Source organism: Sinocyclocheilus grahami, unplaced genomic scaffold (genome assembly GCF_001515645.1).
Source record: "Sinocyclocheilus grahami isolate Dianchi unplaced genomic scaffold, SAMN03320097.WGS_v1.1 scaffold757.1, whole genome shotgun sequence".
NCBI classification, from domain to species: Eukaryota; Metazoa; Chordata; class Actinopteri; order Cypriniformes; family Cyprinidae; genus Sinocyclocheilus; species Sinocyclocheilus grahami.
This window is the reverse complement of record NW_015505936.1, coordinates 187305-201413: the sequence shown is the minus strand read 5'-3', so window position 1 is coordinate 201413 and position 14109 is coordinate 187305. Positions and strand designations below refer to the sequence as shown.

Sequence of the window (14109 nt, the reverse complement as noted above, 5' to 3'; positions counted from 1 at the left end):
ATTTTAAAAATGCACATCTCACTGTAAAAAACATGTTCTGTCTGATCTGTCTGATTGTTCTATCTTCCCACCACTCATCATTCACCATGGACATCCATTAATCAGCACACCTGTTCTCCCTTTAGTTTGTTATCAAGTTTTTATGTTCCTCTTTGTTCACCCTTGAGTTTCCCGGTATTGTTTGTGCAAAACATGCGGTTTTGTAGCTTGGCTTACTATTTGGATTACCGTCTGTTAGTTTTTAATAAATTGTGTTGTTTTATTTACGTTTGGAATTTGTCTTCATCATCCTTTGGGACTAAACATTACAAGGGCGGGGTGGCGCAGCATATATTTTCAGCTCATAATTTCGGCCGTTTTTCTCTTTCGGGTCATCAAGAAGTGAAAATGCCATTTACCGCCGATAATTTTCGCCACATTCTTAGTCGTAGTGTTTGAGTTTAAGACTGGCCTTATTTAAGCAACAAGGTTGGCAATGTAAAGTTTGCAGGTGAGTAAACACTGGTGTTTTGTAAATCACTTTGGATTAAAAATGGTTCAAATGAATGACTGATGTCTTACTGGACATGCACTTTTCCTTTTCTGTCCAGCACAAATCATATTGCTTGTGATGCTCCCTCTATAAAAAATATTACAGATCCTGTTGCTCACAACTGTCATCATCACCTCCTGCAGTATATTAGACGCTGGGCCTGTAACACAGATTAGAGGACAGATTGTATGGCTTTTAAAAAAACCTTTATAGGTAAATTGTTGAGGTTTACAGTATACCTTCTTGTTGTAGTCTGCCCCATCCCGTGACCCAGCTCTCTGTACCTCCACCAAATACACTACCAGCTGCTGCCAGACAGACCGACCTAATGTACTCAGAGAAATTCACAGAGGAGGAGAGCTGGATCAGTGCTATGTCGTTGTCATAAGGAGGACTGCCATATTTAGGATGGTTGATGATTCGACTCACTGTCCTGTTTGTCTCATTAGGGTTTGAGCCGGATTGGCTCAGACGACCGAAGTATATCACAACTCTAGACAATACAAAACTGTAAATAGAGAAAGTCTGCTTTAATCCCACTATTATCAATCTACAAATGCATTTTAAGCTTTATTTAAGCCTCAAGCTTCATATTTCTGGAAGCAGTGAGCTGCAGATAACACCCAGTCTTTAGTGATGAGAGTCCCGCCACAGTTATGTCTTGAGCCGATGACATGAATGCTGACCTGCCATGGTCAAGCCTTTGCCGTCGCATTCTCCCCTCCAACAATCCTGTCTCTGAGAGGGGCTCGACCACATACTGATGAGAGAAAGCAAGTGATGTGAAATGTCCTTCTTAAAATGCCTCACAGACACAGAAGATTCACATTCTGCACGATTTAAGGTCATTATGCCAACTTACCATCTAACTGACAGAGGGAACCTGTGTGGACAGACAAAGACAGAGACAAAGACAAAGACAAAGTAAGCAGACAATCATCCAGACAGAGCTGATAGACTGGTTTGTGTTCCTCACAATCACTGTTTTCACCTGTTACATCAGCGCTGGTGCATATTGGCATGAAAACAAGATAAAAAATATTTCAGCTAAATAATGGTGTTATTAACTAAATTAGGTCAGTTCCATATGCAGTGTGTATGGGAATTAGATTCTTCTAGGTTTTTATAGAATTATTTCTGCGTTTTTAAAATGGCCATAAACATTTAGTGAGAGTTAATGAATATAAAATAACTATGTGCCTGTTTTTGTGTGCATTTTCACACGTGAATATTTTGCTCAAGTATTTAACAGTTTATTACAAGTGTTCCAGTATATTTATGGTATATTACAGTATAATACAAGTATTAGAGTATATTTGGAGTGTTTTTACAGTATTTTACAGTATATTACAGTATAATACAAGTATTAGAGTATATTTGGAGTGTTTTTACAGTATTTTACAGTATATTAAAGCATTTTGCTTCATGAAAGTGTGGACACTATTCATTCTTTATAATGATAATTTTCCACATTTTAAAGTAATATTAAAGTAATCAAATCTATAAATAACACAACTAAAAGAATATGATTTATGTAGTGACCAATATATTAAACAAATCAAAACTAACTTTTAGATTCTTCAAAGTCACCAATCTCATCCATTAAAATGCATAAATTAAGCACTTGTAAAGACATTCATACAAATGCAGAATTTGTTTATTTACTAAAACCAATTTCAAGCATTTAACCGTAAGTCTTCAGATCCAAAGGTTTTTACAGTCATGAGAAACAAATTGTCAAGTCTGTTTACAAAGGTTCTTAGGAATTAAATGGCTTGTCAGTTTTTAAACAATTGAAACAAACATTATAACATTTACAGCTGATTTTGTCATGTTGTAGGCTTTTTCAAAGCTCTTACCTGCTATGTAGAGAAGTATGACTCCAGCAACACTCAAAGCGATGTTGAACTTCATCCTTCTGTTCTGCTCTGTGATCTGACTGCTGTTTCTCGACTGTCAGGTTTCTAATGAGATGGAAAGCAAGTGCCACCGCATTTACCACGAGTTCTCTGTCTCCGCCCCACCACTACCTTCATCTCTGATGCATATTTTCAGAAAAAAAAGATATTAGAATGATTTCTGAGGGATCGTGTGACTGGAGTAATGACGCTAAAAATTTAGCTTTAAAAACACAGGAATAAATTACATTATAAAATATATTCAAATAGAAAGCAGTTATTTTAAATAGTAAAAATATTCCAAAATGTTACTGATTTTGCTGTATTTTTGGATCAAATAAATGCAGGCTTTTTGAGCAGAAGAGACTTCTTTAAAAAAAACTTTTGACTGGTAGTGTATGTGAAATGTTACTGCGCTCATGCACCGTGACGCAGCTCTCATGAAAAGCCCGGTGCAACCTGACAACACCTGACACCTCAAACTGCCTCTCTAACCATCCAAACGACACCACAATTGGTAACCAGATATGGGTGTTTTCCTCACCAAACTGCCCAAAACCATCACGGTGACTCTGAGACACCTCTGTCCATCCTCGGGGGCTTGCCTGGTATAGCGGTGGATCCAAGTGGGTCATTCTGCGGCAAGGTGAAGGAGGCTGGAGTATTCTTCTGTACCGGCAGACCTGCTGTACACGGAATTGTCACCCTGACTGGGATTAAAGATATATAAGGGAAGAATAGGATACGACGCCAGAACTACAGAGTGCATTGGATTTCATACCCAAAACACATTCTTAGAGCAATGCATGCAATAAAAGGTGCATTTAATACAAGATAAATAACATAACAACAAGACTGGGATTAAAGATATATAAGGGAAGAATAGGATACGACGCCAGAACTACAGAGTGTATTGGATTTCATACCCAAAACACATTCTTAGAGCAATGCATGCAATAAAAGGTGCATTTAATACAAGATAAATAACATAACAACAGCACTGACTCAACATGTCAGTCAGATTTCAATGCTGACAAGTGGAGGATCTTTACCTATCTGAGCTTTGGTCGTCGTCTCCGTCGCACAGGTACAGGTCACAGTCCGGACTCAAGATCATAGACTGTACAAAAATATGGACGTAGTGTCCTTGTCGTCACCCGTAGGTTTCTGAAGAGTGTTTTTGAAGCTCAAAGTGGGCAGGGCCAGCCGTCGCCATCTTCAAGTTCAAGTTCAAGTTGAGCTTTATTGTCATTCTGCTACATGTGGGGACATACAGGGGAATGAAATGTTGTGCCTCACAGGACCACAGTGCTACATAAATACAGGCATACAACAATGAAGTAAAACAGTAAAACCTATACACAACTAACCTACCGAGAGATTTTGACTATGAATATACTATATATAAATGTTTACCTATACATAAATTAAAAAAAATACAAACTATACGAATGCTTCACATAAACACTGTACCTATACACAACTAACCTACCGAGAGATTTTGACTATGAATATACTATATATAAATGTTTACCTATACATAAATTTAAAAAATACAGACTATACGGATGCTTCACATAATACTGTACATGTGCATAGAGAAACATCGTAAGTCAAGCAGCTGGCTGGGGAACAGTGCAAGATGATTTGTAGTGCATGAGCATGTAAACACATATTACGGAGTCTTTTGTGGGATTATGTACACAAAGCAGTGTGTGTGAAAAGTGTCTAGTGCGCATAGAGGTAGCACACTTTGTTTCACACACGAATTGTTTCAGAAACGTTTCAGACAGTTTTTTGTGATGTGGTAAGGTTGGGGGGTGTTTGGGGGGGTGGAGGAGGTGAGATGGTCCATGTTTCAGGAGGTAGGGGGTTTGTATGGGGTTTCAGAGGAGGGCGGGGTGATTTGAGTTCAGGACTCCGCTCTCAATGGTGCCCCTATAGAATGTGGTGAGGATGGGTGGGGGGAGATTTGCGCTTTTCAGCCGGCGGAGAAAGTGTAGGCGCTGTTGTGCCTTCTTGGAGAGTGACATGGTGTTGGTGGTCCAGGTGAGATCCTCTGTGATGTGCACCCCCAGGAATTTAGTGCTGCTGACTCTCTCCACAGTCGAGCTGTCTTTGTGTCATCCGCGAATTTGATGATGTGGTTGGAGCTAAACTTGGCAGTGCAGTCGTGGGTCAGCAGCGTGAAGAGCAGCGGGGCACCTGTGCTCAGTGTGGTAGTGCTCGAGGTGTTGTGGCCGACACGGACTGACTGAGGTCTTCCAGATAGAAAGTCCAGGATCCAATTACAGAGGGAATTGCTAAGGCCCAGCAGGTTTAGTTTATTGATGAGCTGTTGTGGGATTATTGTGTTGAATGCTGAGCTGAAGTCGATGAACAGCATTCTAACATAGGAGTCTTTATTTTCTAGGTGGGTAAGAGCCAGGTGGAGGGTGGAGAAAATTGCATCGTCTGTAGAGTGGTTTGGACGGTATGCAAACTGGAGAGGATTGAGTGTGTTGGGGAGGCTGGTTTTGATGTTTGCACGACTAACCTCTCAAAGCACTTCATCATGATTGGAGTCAGTGCTATGGGACGGTAGTCGTTTAGACAGGACACAGGTGATTTCTTTGGTACCGGTAAGATTGTTGTGGATTTGAGACATGTGGGGACGACTGCCTGGCTCAGCGAGGTGTTGAAGATATCTGTTAGGACATCTGTCAGCTGCGCAGCACAGTCTCTCAGTACACGGCCAGGTATGTCATCAGGACCCGCAGCCTTGCGTGGGGTAATCTTAGATAGGGTCTTCCTTACGTCAGCTGGAGACAGACAGAGCGCCTGGTTGTTGGGAGGTATGGGCAGTTTTTGTGCAGGTGTGTCATTCTGCATTTCAAACCATGAATAAAAGTGGTTGAGTGTATCTGGGAGGGATGTGTCATTATCACAGGCCTGTGGCAGGGGCTTGTAGTCAGTGATGGTCTGAATGGCTTGCCACAGGCTCCGTGTGTCTCTGCTGTCTGTGAAGTGATTGTTTATTTTTTGAGCATACGACCGTTTTGCATTTTTGATGCCACAGGTCAGATTGGCTCTTGCTGTTTTGAGGACTGCTTTATCTCCTGATCTGAATGCTTCGTCTCTGGTCTTTAGCAGCCCACAAACCTCTGCTGTCATCCACGGCTTTCTTACGTCAGCTGGAGACAGACAGAGCGCCTGGTTGTTGGGAGGTATGGGCAGTTTTTGTGCAGGTGTGTCATTCTGCATTTCAAACCATGAATAAAAGTGGTTGAGTGTATCTGGGAGGGATGTGTCATTATCACAGGCCTGTGGCAGGGGCTTGTAGTCAGTGATGGTCTGAATGGCTTGCCACAGGCTCCGTGTGTCTCTGCTGTCTGTGAAGTGATTGTTTATTTTTTGAGCATACGACCGTTTTGCATTTTTGATGCCACAGGTCAGATTGGCTCTTGCTGTTTTGAGGACTGCTTTATCTCCTGATCTGAATGCTTCGTCTCTGGTCTTTAGCAGCCCACAAACCTCTGCTGTCATCCACGGCTTTTGGTTTGCACGTGTGGTGATGGTCTTGGTGACTGTCACATCATCATCTTGGCTGCGACTCCCGGATAATCAAAAATGGGCAATGAGGTGGGAGCTGGTTGCTGAAACCACGCCCACCTAGCTCGACGGTGGTGACAGCAGTAGCAATCCACCTGTCACTCAAGTGGCCACGCTCTTAATTATGCAGAACTTTAAGGCTTAAAAAAATTCCCCCTCACAGTTGTCATGAAGGGCAAAATTTGCTATATAGACCAAAACCACTTCTTGTACCAGGCTGTAAAGATATTTTTTTCTGCTGTAAAGTTGGGCCTTTTAACTCTGAGTCTATGGGACTGACTCCCTTTTGGAGCCAGTCTCTAGCGGCCAGTCGATGAATTGCAGTTTTAGATACTTCCGTGTTGGTTTCACGAGAGAGACTGGAAGGTTGCCGCTTGCTCAAGATGCAGAGGGAGCCGTCCTCAAAGCCCTGCCCCCCTCTGCTGACATCACAGTAGCTACTCACCTCTGACTTTATTAGTTTTTATCTGAGTCATCCTGATTGGTGGACGGAACACAGGCCACCAATCAGACAGTAGCACATAAACATAACACTGATCTGTGTTGTCATGGAACATTGAGGCAGCAGAACAGAAGGATGCTGCACTTTTAAAGGTGTATTGGCACATATTGTACATATCAGTCATATCTTAAATCCAAGACACTTTCAGTGGCTATCGGCCAGTTTTCCTCATCATCAGTTTCTCTCCCTTGTGGGGTTCCTTAAGGGTCTATTCCGGGACCATTACTTTTTAATATTTACATTGCCTTGAACCGAGCCCGAGCACGATTGTCCCTCCTCCCCACTACCCTGCTGGCCTGCACTCACACTGCACTTTTGGTTCCGGGACAGAGCACGCTTTATGCTGCCTTCATGTGCTATCTGAATTATTGTAAATACGAGTTTCCTAATCAGAAGTTGGACATGAATGGCCTCTTAAGTCGTATTTAATACTCAGAGTTTATTTTGATACTCCAATATCCGAATTAGGTGGGCCATAAACTTTAAACATGTTGGAGGGGACAACGATTGCTGTTATCAATGCTATTCTTTATTAGTTTTTTTTTTAACAACAACTACATCACCTTGTCTTGTCATTAAGAGAAGTGGCTATTTAAATTTAGGCATTTGAAGCATATTGTAACCTATGTAATATAAACAGTAAAAAAAAGCATGTACTTGACCAGAAATTCCAGAATCAAATTATGGTTATCAACCAATGGAATATTAAATTTTATTCTTTCCGACAACAAATAACTTGAATGCAATGAGCTCGTAATCACAACTTCATAAGTGGGAAATAGGAAGTTTCCGATAGCACGTGAAGGCAGCAGAGAAGTGCTCTCTCTCTCAGCACAATGGAGTGCATCGTTTTGTTAACTTTGTGGTTTATTGTTTTGAGTCGTTTGGGGCACACACGGCCATCTCACAATATGTTTTTTAACAGATCTATCGCTTTTGCTGCTCAGAAATGTTCACACTATATGCGTACCGCGCCCAAGCCCAACTGAACTGTGCCCTGGCCGTACTCTTCCAACCGAGCCAGGGATGGCTAAATGAACCGCGGCTGAGCGCTGCACGGAGAGATCACACTAGTCAATCAAACCGGGCTTTGGGGGTCAAACACGCTCAGGCACGGTTCAAAACGCCTTGTGTGAGTACACCCTAAAGCTGGGTTTCTACCTCAGTAATGTCATGGGGTTGAGTAAATTTATAACAAAATCACAGAGTTCTTCATTACTTCCCAATTAAATTATACTATGCTTTTAGGCCTGTTAACTGGAGATTTCTGAGGTAATTAAACAGTAAAATGGCACCTCATATGCAGCGTCACACACACACTGAACTGGTTTAGGGTTTCACAGCTGTAACTTGGTCTGGTTTGTGGCTTTTCTGCTCATCATTATTTCAGATCAGTGAAGAATCATCAGCTGAAATATCAGTTTTCAAGACATGCAGATGAACAGATAGATATGCTGAGATCTTAAACATGATTACACCATAACTCATTTCTGACTGGCACTTTTAACTGATTTACAGCTTTAGCGGCTCAGTGAGTTTCATTAATAATGTTAGTTATTTCGGTCATAATTAGTACTACTGCTTCCAGTGCTGTGCTGAAACCGCTAGCACTAAATATTGAAGTTGAGCGTGTGTTTGTGTAACCGGTGTAGTCTGCGTTGTGTTTTTTATGCAATAATCAGACGGACATCAGATGACGGTTCGACTCTTCTTTAACCCCTCATCTGTCCCTCCCGAACCTATAACAAAAGTGTCCCTCACTTTTATTTTATTCACATTAAATTCTGGATATTTTTATGAAAATGAGAATATTTTTATACATTTTTTCACCAAAAAAAACAAACAAAGAAAGACACAATTTCTGCATATTTATACTTTAAACATGATGATCCATCAGGACCTAGGTCACTGAGTGTCTCTGATGCCATCTGGTGGGGAAAAATTACATCAAATTGCATTTAATGGTTACAGCCACTAGAGGGGCCTATTGAATCCTATGGAGATTCTTAAATGAGCCAAACAAGTGAAATCTTTAAACCTACACCAACTTGAGGCTTCATTAAGCTTTCTTAAATTATACTGAATTTTAATCCAAACTCATGCATATTCATACAGTTTCATAAATATTTAGTAAATATAAAAGATAAATGAAAAAATATAAATATGATATAAACTCATTGGTCTCCACCCCATCCCTCAAATTTAACTGTGTTAAGTACAAAAAAAAATCTAAATGCCAGTCATTTCCCAGCAGAAACATCATAAATGCTATAATGTGTTTCAAGGGGAGTGTGTGTGCCAAATGTGTGTTTGTGTGTGTGTGGGGGGGGGGGTATTTCATATTTTTAAATTGCTAAAATGTTCAAAAAAGCATCTATTATCTAATATCCTATTTCTGATGTCGCCAATAATTAGAGATGCACTGAAATTTCGGCTGCCGAAAATGAGTTCACCGCTCAGGATTCACTTTCACGTGGTGTGACGCTCTGCGTGTTATCTCACTCTATGCATGTCCGCTCCGCTCAGTCGCTCCACTCATATAGCGTTCAGACGAATCGGAACAGCAATGTCCACTCAAAAATTGAGCCGACAGGAAACATCGATGTAGTACAGTATTGTTTCTGTCTGCAATAGCCCTACTGTGTTGTAACATGGTGGGGTATATGGGCAACTCTGGTAACGCTGCCCTGCCCTCTCATTCATTGATCTGCTAACCGCTATGTTATGCTCACGTGTTCTGATAATAATAGCTTTCTAGGACTAAACATTATTTGGATAATATCTGGATATATAATGGATAAATATCTTAACCCTACTGTTAGACCTACCTGAAAAACTAAAAAGCTATTTATTTAATTTGAAGGCCTGTCGTTATTTTTTTTTGTGCTATCATTATTCATTTCTTTATTTGTTCTTATTTTATTACTGACTGCTTACTTGTCATTTTTCATTAAATTCAAAGTTGTCAAAATTTCCTGTTTACACAGCAGCTTACAGCGGCTTAAATATTGTCTGTATTAACGTGCAACAGAAGTCAAGAACGGACCTATTGGTGAATATCGCCTGCAACCAACAGTGACTAAAGTAAAACTGTAAAGTCTTATAACACAACACAACAAAAGTCCAGTCGAAACGCAAGTTTATCCATCATATCTTAAAAGCAGATCACATGTGAATACCAAAATTTTATTTTAAGGTGTCCTTGTTACAGTTTAATTATACATTTATGTGCTGAGCAATATTTATTAACTACATTACTATATGGTTACTATATGGTTGGGGTCAGGACTAGGGTTTGGTTTAGGGTTACTTGCATGTTATTTAGGCATAAATTATTGTTATTATAATAGTAAGTACATGTAAGATGTGTAACAAGGACACCTTAAAATAAAGTGTCACCCAAATAAATGTAATAGTAAAAAAAAAAGGTGTAATTAAATTACTGTTACTTATGAAAATGTTAACAACTACAAAGGGGGTTACATCTGATTTTTTTTTCACACACACCCACATACAGATTTAATCTGATTTCTTTCATAAATTGAATTGACTGCTCTAAAATGTGAGACACTAATGATTCAGTAGTTTAGGACATATGCTTATTCAATAACTGTATTATTTCCTATTTGGGGTTTTGTATATGCTTTATGTTTTAAGATTATAAACAATTTTTTTTCCAAACCATTGTTAGATGCCAGTGTTTCCTGTCATAGCTATGCAAAGATTTGATTTCAAAAACAATATCAGCTACAGTACTAAACTATAAATCTGTGTTTAACCTCAGAATGATCTCAAAGTATGTCTGATTTTGTGGTGGCTGTGCTATAAAATTAAATTATTATAATCTTAATTCAAGTGATGAAGGATTTTTAAAGTCTGACAGTAATCAGTGTTGAGTACTACTATCAGGTTAACCCTGCCTGGTTTACATGTTTGGAAAAGATTAACAGTTGAAAACATTAGAAATTTAGAAAAGCAATCAAAAAGTAATCAAATATAATCAGTTACATTACTTTAATAAAGTAATTAAAATAGTTACACTACGTATAACATTTTAGATAGCTTGGAATCTCTAACCTATTACATTTCCAAAGTAACCTTACCAACACTGTTTATGGTGACGGGGAAGGGACATGTTTGGTTCACCTTCACCGTAGTAAATGAATGTGGTTGTCACTTCCATAAAATAGCCGAACTGTGTGTAACCGAATTAATGGCTCAGATACAGAACAGACAACTATATTCTGCTGCTGTGTGAATGTGGCTTAATTAGCAGTAAACCTGTTGTCATGTGTTTGATGTCTTCAATGAGAAGATTTACTTTTTCACTTATTTCTATTCATTTCATGCGACTGGCAAAGTTATGGACATGGTGACTCACTGTCCTGACACAAGGTAATGTGGGAGAGCTAGAAGGGTTAGAGCGTGAACGTGCAAACCGCTTACCTGCTGGAGGAATCGCTCAAATAATTCAGTGAGTGAGTGAGTCATTTACGCTGGAACTGCGCTAATAAATTCAAACTCAAACTTTTCACCTTGATAATTCATATTGGTTTGATTAATTGAAAAGAAACTATTCACTAATTAAGAATATATATATATATATATATATATATATATATATATATATATATATATTGTTAACAGTGTCTAATGATAATTCTCTACTCACTCATTACTGTTAATGCTGATAAAATATATATCAAAGAACATAACCTGTTCAAAAAGGTAATTGAACATTGTTCTGATTCTAAACAGCCAGTGCATATGTCTTTATACAAAATAATGTCCAACAAAATATAATGTTTTAGTATCACAACTCTGCTTAATTAGAGAAATTGAATGAGCACTGTGCAATGTCCGAACTGATTGCATTATATTTTATCTATAATCATTTTCTATTCTTAACTGTTTTAAATTAATTTTAAACCTCTTAAATCAATTTTTTAAAATAATTTTCTAAGTTTTTTAATTCCTTGTTTTATTGTTGTGATTTTTTTTATTTTTCTTATTATTTTCTTTTTTTTATGTAAAGCACTTTGAATTATCATTGTGTATGAAATGTGCTATATAAATAAACTTGCCTTGCCTTGCCTTGAGAAATGTAGTTAACATAATAGCTTTACTACTTTTAGTCATTCACACAAGCAATACACAGAACATATCAATGGCCCAATTATTTCTCTACATTCTCATAAAAGAACATTACACAATTTATCTGCATCTACTGGGTAGTTTTACTATGTCTGTATCAATATACGTCAAAAGCTGATGCCAAATGATGATGAATTTCATACCAAATGGCACCAGTTTGAAGCCTGTGTCTACAAATCCAGGAAACGAATCATGCCTGGGCAACTCCTTAGTGTATCACTTAGTTTGTGTTGCCATGTAATCAGCTTTCTTGTTTATTTGGCAGTATTTCAAGAGTCAAAGACGTTCTCTTTGATTTAAATGGGAAAAAGTTTGAGTATTTTCATTTTGGGAGCATACCATGCTGAAATAATACCATCTGAATGAGGGTTATTTTCATTTCCATTCCATTTCCTTCCTTCCCATTGCAGTTTAACTGGACATCTCACGTGTCACCTGTTGCTGACCTTTTACCTGTAGTTGCCCTCTCACTCTCTTTCATCTAACAAGACTCGCAGACACACACACCCTCACACCTTTCCGTGTGACATAGTGTCGCATACAATAGTCTATTTACCTGTGTCGTCTGATGCTTAATCAGGGATTAAACATGAAAGTGCAGCAAGTGTGAGGTAAATACGTTCAGGCTGTATTTGAACACTTCTAAGCTGCAGATATCAATACTGGCTTTTTTCAGCCTGCCATCAAATGTTTGCCTTTTTCCAAGAAATGAATGCAGTGGGAACACAGACAGACTCACTATCAGGACCAGGGCACCATAGTAGTTGGAAAAGAAAAACGAGAATAGTGGTAACTTTAAGTGAGTTGCTTTGTTATGGTGTCTGTTGTGTTTGAGCAGCCACACCGTGTTCCAGGAATGAGGAAGTGTCACTTTTAAGCACAGGCCAAAACAGCTTCATGTCCAGAATAGGAATTTTATTAACAAACTTAGAGAACAGTGGATAAAATACTCTCACACGAGCTGAACTTAATGGTTGCAGTTGCTGCTTTTCCAGCATTTGAGAAGAGAACTGTGGTTGTATCTGGGACAACCTTGTTCTAATTTTTCTTTTCAAAAACAATTCAGGTGGAGGTTTTCCTGTGACTGTCAAGGGAGCATTTCTGTAACTGAATAAAAATCTGTCAATACGGTGTTGAAGTGTGATGTCCAATTCTTTCTGTTTTTCCAATGTGTAGCGTCTCGACCAATCTGACACACTAATTTTAATTTGATTTAACAAATCAATTATTCATTAGGTTAACAAATCGTCACAGTCCCCTCACTCAATTAACTGGATGCCAGGATGTCTGCTGAACACCAGGCGCTCTGGTCACCATGACAACTAATCATGATATCACTGGTTTTATGACCCCCCAGGAATGTGAGAAGGATAGCCCACTCTTTGTCCCAAGGAAAAGCAGAGTAGAAATGACTGTGTTCTAGTTAATTCATAGAAAAAACGTTATTTGAATGAACACACATATTTCTTCAGGCCATTGAGTATATTATTGTCATTGTGTATTTTGTCTTTGATATTCTTAGACTATTTTAGTATGCTTGTGAGGGGACCCATTCCTGATCCTCCCTTTTCACTATATGTAATCTTACCTTGTTTAGTATCTATGAATTTGCCTTCTTATGATCGAACCAAGCGTGTATATTATATGGTGGTACATAGGCAATATATATTAGGGCCCTGAGAATCGTTAATAATTTCGATTTAAGTCCATTTGCAAATTACCATGCTTAGAGAACAAAGGGGTCGTAAACCCTCCAGCAATTGCCACCTCCCGCTCGGGAATTCCATTGTGCTCATTGGACAAGCCCATCTTGAAAGGCGGAGATCTTCTCCGACCTTAAAGGCCCGGCTCCAGGGACCCGCCTCAGTCGGTGGTTCGGCCAGAAGCTAAGAAAATGTGAGGAAACGCTCCAGGATACCAAAGCTCGTGCCAGGCTCCGGCCTAGTCCTTTTCATTCATCAAGTGATTCTGACTCAAACTAGCTTTTTCTCATCAACCAACTTCAGCAAGATCTTGGGGCCTTAAGATTGCATCAGGAATCTTTTTCAGACATACGCAAGTATCAAACTTAGTCGATTTAATTGATGCATTAAGTATCAGTTACACCTTTTTACAAGGTTTGTTTGAACTAAGAATCTGACGTTTTCCCTCAGGTTTTAGATCTGCTGAATATGCAAAATGGTTCCATAAATGTCATTCCTTATGTCTCTTTCTTTAGTGCTAAACTTTAACCCTTTCCTATACCAACTGTATGTGTGTGTGTGTGTGTGTATGTTTATGTTAGACCGGCTTAATGTGTTTGTGTAGTATGTTAGACTAGTTTAAGTTTTTATGTAGTTAATAAAACCTTACTTGTTTCACACTTGACGTGTTCATTGTTTACTCATAACCGGAGTCAATAATCATGCAGATTTACGTTACAAACTTATAGA

General features: G+C 38.9%; 1 pseudogene; it reads right to left on the bottom strand.

Annotated features, from left to right (window-relative positions):
* Positions 1-1113: 1113 nt before the first annotated feature.
* On the bottom strand, positions 1114-2446 carry LOC107561075 (chymotrypsin-like elastase family member 2A pseudogene; annotated as a pseudogene).
* Positions 2447-14109: the final 11663 nt, after the last annotated feature.